We start from the raw sequence: 10,333 nt of genomic DNA, 5'->3' as shown, positions 1-10,333 counted from the left end.
GAGGGTATTCTGGGTTTTGCACTGGGCTGGTGGGTGACCGCCAAAAGGCCGCCCGCCAGCCCAGTGCAAAACTACCTTCCCACGAGGACGCCGGCTCCGAATGGAGCCGGCGGAGTGGGAAGGTGCGACGGGTGCAGTGGCACCTGTCACGAATTTCACTGTCTGCAATGCAGACAGTGAAATTCTTTGTGGGGCCCTCTTACGGGGGCCCCTGTAGTGCCCATACCATTGGCATGGGCACTGCAGGGGCCACCAGGGGCCCCACGACAACCCATACCGCCATCCTGTTCCTGGCGGTCGAACCGCCAGGAACAGGATGGCGGTATGGGCTGTCAGAATTCCCATGGCGGCGCAGCTCGCTGCGCCGCCATGGAGGATTCAAATGGGCAGCGGAAAACCGGCGGGAGACCGCCGGTTTTCCACTTCTGACCGCGGTCAAACCGCCGCGGTCAGAATGCCCAGCGGGGCACCGCCAGCCTGTTGGCGGTGCCCCCGTCATTTTAGCCCTGGCGGTCTTGGACCGCCAGGGTTAGAATGACCCCCTAAGTGTTGGACTTTTTTGCTTATGCAGGGTCATCCCCCATCTTTTTGCCTCCTGCCTCCTATTTTTTTCGGACCTGTTGCTGTTGGCTTTTGAACTCTGAGCACTTTACCACTGCTAACCAGTGCTAAAGTGCATATGCTTTCTGTGTAAATTGTATGGAATTGGTTTATCCATGATTGGCATATTTGTTTTACTGTTAAGTCCCTAGTAAAGTGCACTAGAGGTGCTTAGGGCCTGTAAATCAAATGTTACTAGTGTGCCTGCAGCACTGGTTGTGCCACCCACACAAGTAACCCTGTAATCATGTCTCAGACCTGCCACTGCAGTGTCTGTAAGTGTATTTTTACACTGTAAATTCGACATGGCAAGTGTACCCACTTGCCAGGCCTAAACCTTTCCTTTTCTTACATGTAAGGCACACCTAAGGTAGGCCCTAGGTAGCCCCAAGGCCAGGGTGCATTGTATGGATAAGGTAAGACATATAGTAATGTGGTTTATATGTCCTGACAGTGAAATACTGCCAAGTTCGTTTTTCACTGTTGCAAGGCCTGTCTCTCTCATAGGATAACATGGGGGCTACCTTTAAATATGATTAAAGTGTAGATTCCCCTAGAGAGTAGAAGGACATGTGGAGTTTGGGGTCCCTGAACTCACAATTTAAAAATACATCTTTTAGTAAAGTTGATTTTGAGATTGTGCGTTTGAAAATGCCACTTTTAGAAAGTGGGCATTTTCTTGCTTAAACCATTCTGTGACTCTGCCGTGTTTGTGGATTCCCTGACTGGGTCATTTTGACAGTTGGGTTGTTTTTGACCTCACACCAGACAGTGACACAAAGGGGGCTGGGGTGTAACCTGCATTTCCTGATTAGCCATCTCTGCAAGGAGGGAGGGGTGGAGTGGTCACTCTCATCTGAAAGGACTGTGCCTGCCTCTGACAATGCCGGCTCCAACTCCCTGCTGTGTGTCTGATGCCTTGCCTGGGCAAGGCAGGATTTCACAAGTAGGTGTGAGTCCCCTTTGAAAAAGGTGACTTCAAAGACTAAAATGGGTATAAGAAGGGCACCCAAATCTACAGACTTTAGAAACACTTCTGGAACCAAGAGGAACCTCTGCCTGGAGAAGAGCTGATAGCTGAGGAAGAAGTGCTGCCCTGCCTGTGACTGTGCTTTGTGGAGCTTTCCTGCAGTGCTGCTTCTGCCAGAGTAAGAGGGCAAAGACTGGACTTTGTATGCCTTCCACCTTGTGAAGAAATCTCCAAGGGCTTGATTTAGAGCTTGCCTCCTGTTGTTTGAAGTCTCAGGGACAGCAAAGACTTCTCTCTGCCAGCACCTGGAGTCTCTGGAGAGACTCCTGCTCTGACAAGTGGTGCCCGATCCAGTCCCTGGGCCCTTGAAAGAAAAGCTGGTGGAAATCCAAGAAAATCGACTTCGGACGACTCCGGACCGACGCCGCTGCTGAATCCGGTAACGCTGCCTGCACCTGACGCCGTGACCTTCGCTGGAACTCCCAAATTTTCTTCAAAAACTCCCTGGTGCTTTGACAAAACATCTTTCAAAGATTTAACATGATCCTGTACATCATTAACCAAAGAAATTGGATTTGTAGTGCCAGGCCTGAGAACCATCCCAAACTTCCCCTGGTCCTTCCATCCTAATATATTGTGACCTTGTTTGGCAACATAAACCTTAGAACAAATGGATCTGTCCTTGTAGTGCAAATTCTCCATGAAATATCCACACAAATCAATTTCCTGACCACAAAAAGAAATTGTGTGTATATCTAGAGGAGAACGTTTCAACCCTGGCCATCTTTCCATGAATAGTTTATCAGAAATAATGGTAATGGGTGATCCTGAATCAAAAAGCAACTTAGATGCAATAATTGCCCATTTTTACTTCACAAACTGGGTCTCCACTCATGTGAACTTTGTCAACATCAGTATTAATAATTGTGATTGATACCACCACACTTTTGTTAAACTTATCCTCACATGTACTCAAAGAGGTCCTATGTACATCCGTATTTTCAACCAGCATTATCTTAGATGAATTCCTACATACTTGTGCAAAATGTCCAATCTTCTTGCACTTTGAGCATGATTTACCAATTGCAGGACAATTAGTGGCATTGGCTAAATGATTTTTTGACCCACATCTAAAGCATAGGCCATTTTTATCATTTTTCCTTCCTTCCATCTTATTTTGTATTGTAGGTTTTACTTTACATGAAATAGCATTGCCACTTTCAGTAGAAGTGATTTTGGTATTGTTTAGTTCCTTAGACGCTAATAGAGACCTCTCAATCCCTCTTGCAATATCTAAGGCTTCTGCTAAAGTGGGGACCATACTACATAATTGCCTCCCTTGCACCTTGTGATCAAAACAATTCACTACTAACTGATCCCTTAAATACTGTTCAATTGGACTAGCAAATTCACATGAAGAAACCAAAATTCTTAGCTCGGCTATAAAATCATCAATAGTTTCATGTTCATGTTGATTACGCGTAAAGAATTTATGTCTCTCCACAATTATACTGGGTTCTTTTTCAAAATGCTTCTCTAATCTCAAAACTGCGTGAGTGTACTCATCCATCTCTGAGGTTGATTGCAATCCAACTGCTGGTAAATTATCAAATATTCTCTTGCCTTCCATCCCTAAACAATTGTACAAAATGGCTTTCTTCTTGCAGCTGGAAATCCCACACCATCAATTGCAACTAAATAACTGTTAAATGACCTACACCACTGACTCCGTCAGGCTTTAGTTACACCTGGTTCATTCAAGAATGCACTAGGCAAATTTGCCATTTGCATGATTGGAATGCACCAAGTTAACCTTATACAAAGTACCAGTTAGAAGTGAATGTAAAACCAAGTTAACAAAACAAAAATCACTACTTTGTAAAATATCTTCATAAATTAAACATGCATTTCAAAGAAAGCGTGCATAATTTCTAATCACCTATTTCTTAGACAACCTAAACAGGATTCACTATAAAATATAAGTGATTATCCAGTGACACATATCAGTTCAGTAGCACATATCAGTTCATGCCGTGTACATACAGTACTGATGTCGAAGATATGTGTGTCCTCCATAAAGTAGGGCGAATTTACATGAAGTGCATTCTCACCAATTGTACACTTAAATTCTATTCAAGAGGAGTGTGTATGACCGTAGTAACTATACACAACAAGTCAGCTTGCTCTTCTGAATGCAACGTACACGCTGTATCAGCCCCTTTAACTCAACAACACCACCAAATATGGGCGTGCATGCCGTTCGCCAATAGACTTTGTGCCTGCACCTTTAAATCCACAATAACATGAAATTAAAGGAGCGCCGTTCACCGACCTTCCCGCACACGGATGAGTTTGCCAAAAGCGTGCCGATTCCTTCACGCGCATCGGGACATACATACAGTGACACTCCTTGTTAGTGTAAAAGGTCATTTATTTAGGACAGGATTTAAACACAACATCAATTAACATTTCTAACTGTACATCAAACTTTTAACCAGACCTTAACTTGTACTATTCCTTTTCCTTCATTCTTTCCTCAAATAGTTCCCTTCAATTCTCCTACCGTATACGCTCCCCTATTCCTCCCAAGCCTTCCTAGCTTGTAACCTACCCCCCCCGCTCTGATCCTTCAACTCCTTGTTTTTCCCCCTGGAAGGGTGGACAAGCCCGCATCTGGCTCTCCACCCTCCCCCATCTCCTGCCATCAAGCAAAACCCATGAGGCGTTTTGCTGCCCCACCCCAAGGAAAAAACACCTTTTCCCCTTCCGTATGCGCCTCTACCTGCCCCCCCCATCTTCCTTCTTTCCCTTTTCTTTTTTTTTTTCTTTTTTCTTTTCGAATCCACAAATTCACCCCCACACGCTTTCTAACATCAACCTCAGCTCTGGTATGTATAACGCATTCCCTATCTGGGATAAATGAACCCCGTCGTCACGGAACAAGGCCTTCTGTTCTTTTATGTCCCCGTGTCTTAAAACCTTGATCCCCTGCGCCCAACAGAAAACTCTCATGGCTCTATTCAACTTCTTCCGAGCCCGCTCAATGGCTCAACGGAGCCCCTCTCCATGCCCTTCTTGGCACAAATTCAGTCCATACCAAGCATGTTCCACATAGTTTCTGCTTCAAGAGTTCCAAATCTCTCTGCATCAGCTGTATCAGAGTGAGCCCCGATAGCTTCACTAAGTCATTCTCCCCCAGATGGATCAATAAAAGGTCCGGACATCCCCACTGAGGCAAGTTACCCGTGATAAATGGTAGCAAGCTTCCCCATCTCATACCACTCTTGCCCCATCAACGCACTTCATGCTGTCTGCTGGGCAGTCCCAATGATCTGCCGTAAATTTGCTTCTCCGCAAATTTTGCCGCCCAATGAACGAACAAATGGCCGACCAACCACGTCGTCATCTTGTCTGCCTGCGGCCCAGCCACACATCCTGCAAGGAAAAAACACTGTAAAGGCTGTATTGCTGTGATAACCGCCCCACCCCCACACCCCCCACCTGCCTTTTTTTCTTCAAGGCCTGACATACCTCTCGCAGCACCTAGATTTCCGTCTCCCTATTGACTTAATCTTAGCCCAATCCCATCCTAAATGTGCTGCCGCAGTCGCTGCGCCAATCCTGAATGAATGCGTTCCATAGTCCCCGGCACACCGCCCTATCCGTCCAAGTGCCGTTCTCATCACTTGGAACAGCTGATAACTGGTCATCTTCCTCCCTGATGCATGACTAAAAACCCCTGACTCGCCTGCCCCGGGGCATCTTGTCTTGAAACTGATCCATCCGCTACCGGGCATGCCATTTCTACGCCCCCTTTTTGAAGCCATACCCACTTGCCCTTGCCAAGCTGATCCGTCTTTGGCCTCCTAAGCCATATCCCCAGCCTGTCCTTATGCAGGCACACCTCCTTCCTTCTCACTCCAATCTCTTTCCCCACCCCTAACAATTCAGATACTCGAAAAGCACTGAAAAACATCCACACCATGCACAGCCGAAACAAACCCCCTTCGTACTCGTCCGCGCAACACACCGGTATTACCTGTAACAGTTCCAGCAATATTTCGAATGTAATGGGTGCTCTCGCTGGTCTAACCCCGCTGGCCCTGACCCTGCCCCAACCTTTCAACATTTTCCCCAACAAATCATTTCTCGCAGGATCAAAACCAAAAAATAGTTTCCCATAAAAAGAAACACCTGCTAGTTTTCCCCCTATTGTAGCTGGGGATAAACCCTCCTTGATCAGAAAAAGCACAAAACGTAATGCCCGTGCTTCTAAAATCTGCAAACCCTGCGCCCAGAAATTCACCCCACATGGCTCAAAAGATTGAAACTCCAACCATGCCAGCCTGTAATTTCTCCGCGTGGATACCGCTAATGACATCTCAACCAGCCCTGTGATCATCATGCCCCCCACTCCCAAATGTCTGCCGGGACCATGGTCTTGCTCCGTTTCGCTCCAGGTGCCAATTCACGAAAACGCCGCCACTGTGAACGAGATAGAGAGTCTGCAATCTTGTTGTGACCCCCAGGTATATGCGCAGCTTTAAATATAACATTCAAAGATAAACATTTCAGCATAAACTGACGCAACAAGCGAAAAACTCTGAGATCCCTCGCTCTCTGTCTGTTGACTAACTCTACCACCGCCATGTTGTCAATTTGAAATATCACCGTCCTGTTGGCTAGCTCCTGTCCCCACACCGCCAGTGCCACTAGCAGGGGAAAGAATTCCAGAAAAGCGATACTTCTCCCTTTTGCAGCCAACTTACCGGCCATGTCTCTGCACACCACCTCCCATCCCAGTATAGCCCAAAACCTGTTGCTCCCGCTGTATCTGAATTTTTTTTAACCTGCCACACCGTGTCCTGCTCGCCGAAAGACATTGGTACCCCATTGAAATCCTTCAAAAAGGTCTCCCAAATTCTGATGTCTTCCCGCAAAGCCAGGGATATTCGTATTCTGTGGTGTGGAAGCACTGCACCTGACATGGCCAGCCCCAAGCGTCTACAAAAAGTCCTACCGCCCCTTACTACCCTACACGCAAAATTGAGGTAACCTAGCAGCCTTTGAGCCGACCGTAAATCTATCTTACGTAATGCACGCACTTCAGCCAGGAAAGCCAGCATTTCCTTCACTTTTGCTACAGGTAATCTGGCCACCAATTCCCTTGCATCCAACTCAATGCCCAAAAATGTCAAGATCTGCAACGGACCTTCCGTCTTCTCTGGGGCCAAAGGTACTCTTGCCTGCTGTGTTAATCTCTGGAAACTGACTAAAGCCCGCTCACACTTCCCTGATGAGGCTGTTCCCACAAATAGAAAATCGTCCAAATAGTGAGTCACCGACCAATGGCCACTTGATCTCACGAAAACCCACTGTAGAAAGGTACTGAAAGTCTCAAAAAGCGCGCAGGATATCGCACAGCCCATGGGCAAAACCCTGTCCACATATATGGCGCCATCGAGCTGCATGCCCAGCAGATCAAAATCTACTGGATGGATAGGAAGCAGTCTAAAGGCTGATTGAATGTCGCATTTTGCCATTTCTGCGTTCCGTCCGCACTTCGGTACTAACTTCACTGCATCGTCTACTGACGCGTATTCCACCTTTGAATCCTCTTGTGCAATTAAATCGTTAACTGACGTGCCTTCAGGCCATGACAGGTGGTGAATCAGACAAAACTCTCCCTGCGCTTTTTTGGGTACCACTCCTAAAGGAGATATCATCAGAGAGTCACTTGGCCATTCAGAAAATGGGCCGGCTATTCTACCCAGGTCTACCTCTTTCGTCAATTTGTCGCGCACTATCTGAGGCTGTTCTTTGGCAGACCACAAGTTGTCTGCCCACCTTCTCTCTCTAGGACCCTGATAACCTACTCTAAAACCTTCCCTGAAACCCCACTCTAATATTCGCGCTTTGTCTGCGTCGGGATATATGCGCAACCAAGGCAGCAAAAATTCCAGTCTAACGGGCGTAGGACCCCTTTGGCGCAGGAGAGCCATGCGATCCCCTTCCTCTTGTCGCTCTCCACTGCTCTGGGGGGCTGGAGAGGGTGAAACATTGAATGACTGGGTGACGACCCCCGCACTTGGAGCAGTCATGCTTAAACCTGCACTGAGCTCTGGAACAAAAACCTTTGTTAAAATTCCAGCATGCCCCGGAGGTTGACCCTGTAGTTTTTGTGTTTGCACCCGCCCCCCCGGGACGGGGCGTGCCTGAAAGGGTTTATATAAAACTGGTAAACCGCTCGCCGTATGCGTGGAAGCCGCTGTCTGAGCTGATGCCATCCATTGCATCCACAACTCTGAATTTACGTCCCCCCAGGGCTTTTCGGGATTTACGCTCACCCGGGCTCTAAACTCCTCGTCATAGCTGAGCCATGCAAAGCCTCCAAAATGCATTTGAGCCTTTCTGATAATGTCCATGTACTTAAAAAGTGCAATTGCCCTATGCGGGTATTTTTCGTAGTATATACTGGCGAATATCAAAAAAGTGGACGTCCAATTGTCCATCGTGATGGGAACCCTGGGCCTGCGCGCCAGTTCCCATTCCTCCTCCTTAGAGCCCTCCTTGGCCTGTATGTCCCTATGTAGTAGTTTGAAAACATCTACATATTCGTGTTTCCATATCTTAGTTTTTGTTTTTTTCGGATATGTGTGACCCAAGTGGCATGGCTAAACCCATATATGGAAGGCGTTTCTTGTGACCTCCCCCCTCCTTTTCTTCCGCTGTTGCATCCGCCCCTGACGCCTTACTGTTAGTGGTCGTGTCTACTGGAGCAGCGCCTTCTTTTCCTTTGTTCTCAACCGTTCCTTGAACGGGGATAGGGGGTGGTGTGTCTAAAACTGAATCTTCCCCTACGCCAATAGATCTACTCGTACTTGCCTCCTTCGGCGTCCCCCCGCCTCTCCCCACACTGACCACCATTTCTTACCTCCTGCGTTCTCTCCAATGCTCCTCGGGACTCTCCTTGGGTTTCTACCGCATGGCGCGGCTTGTCGACCTCCCATGGACCCATCAGTTACGATCGTATCCTGTAATGCATAAAACGAAGAAGACGTTCCGCCGCTCTTGCGCCCTCGCCCCCCCCCTCCCGGGATGGCGCTCACCACCGTATCCCGAATCTCACCATCTTCCCATTCATCCCCTTCATCCTCGTAGTCCAGTTCCAAAAAATCTTCTCCTCCCCAGTGGCCCGTGTGTTGGGCATAACCTTTTGTTTTGGTTGAAGCCGTCTCCGACTCATCCGCACCCACATGGCGCACACCAACTTTGCGGCCCCCGCGCTCCCCCGGGGTGGAAAAGGCCGCCGCCGACCCTTCCTGTGCTTCGTTCCAACGTGATTGGGCCGTACTGCGCCCAGTTGGCGTGGCCCTTTTCCTGCCAACCTCAGTCGATGGCATTGTGTTTCCGCTGTCCCCGTGACCGGATGTGTCACCAGGATTCCCCGTGCCGACTTGCCCCTCGGCCGCACCAGCCTCTTGTATCTGATTCCCTTCGACCTGCGGAATCCAAACCCAGGTGCCCCCTCCTGCCCCTGGCTGTTGCGCCCGTTTGTCCTCCCTGACTTCTCTGGCCCTTGCGGCTGCTACGCTGCGTGCGCTCTCCTCTTCTCTGTCCCTGCACAGTTGGGCCCACCTGGCCTCTGTCTCCAAAACAACCCTACGCTGTTCTCGTATCCTGGCCTCCAGGTCCCAGGCCTCTGCTTGGTCCCATTTTCCTTGTGGAAGTGGGTCAGGGGCCCCTGTGGGCCCCGCCTTGTCTGTTACTATGCTTTTTGCCCCTCTGGCCTGGCGGGGGGTTGCCTTGGCTCTAGATGCCCCCCCTAATTTTTCCCGTGTATTTACCTTTTTTCTTCACTGGGGGCCCCGAGGCTGTGGCCCTCGTCCTTGTGGTATGACAAGTCTAATGGTGCAGCCTCCCCGCTAGGGCTGGGCAGGGGCTGCTCAGTCTCTTCGCCCCAGGGCCGCAGCCCCCCGTATCGGCCGTGGGTCCCTCCGCGCCCTGAGGGGCAGCCCCTACTGGTGCGCCGCCTACCTCTGCGTTCCCTGGCAGTGGATCTTGCGTGCCTTGCGCCTCCCCGCTAAACATCAGTGGGCTATGCGCGCTGCAGAGCTTTTGTTGTGTACTTGCCTCGGTGCCGGGGTCCGCGGGGACCCCGTCCCTGTCCCCGTCTGAGTCCTGAGACTCGCATGCCGCAATTGCTGCCGCAACCCGGCTGGACGCGGCCCTTGTCGGGCGTGACATCCCCACCCACGCCTGTTCTAAAACCCCTGGTCTGAGCAGGTCCGCCCAGCCTGCCTCTCCCAGAACGCGAAGCGGAGTCCTCACCGCCTCAGCATCGTGACTGGTTGCCATGGCAGCCCTTTCACGAAAATTCTTTTTATTCTATTGATTTTTTTTTTTTTTTTTTTTATCTTTGTCACACTTAACAGGCCCCCTGAATTTATTGCGTATAATACAAAGCGAAAGAGAAGGAAAATATATTTTTTTTTTTGGGGGGGCCCTGCGGGCCTGAATTAAATTATGTGCCTTCTCCCCTCCTTATCTTATGTAATTTGATGCTGCGCCCATATATGTAGGTTTTTTCTTTTATATTTTATCTATTTATGCGTTATTAATCTTTTTTTTTTTTTTTTTGAACCCTTGATCTGTTTTAGGGGGCCTCCCTTGCCTGCTGTCCAAAGCGCGTGGTCCTAGGCTCCCCAGCCCCTTCTCCGGCCTGGGAACCGGGAGCCCGGTCCCGCGCCGAAATGGTCCGCG

The sequence above is a fragment of the Pleurodeles waltl genome, chromosome 4_1 (genome assembly GCF_031143425.1).
Source record: "Pleurodeles waltl isolate 20211129_DDA chromosome 4_1, aPleWal1.hap1.20221129, whole genome shotgun sequence".
Classification (NCBI taxonomy): domain Eukaryota; kingdom Metazoa; phylum Chordata; class Amphibia; order Caudata; family Salamandridae; genus Pleurodeles; species Pleurodeles waltl.
The sequence above is the reverse complement of the archived record's forward strand: the minus strand, read 5'-3'. Positions refer to the sequence as shown.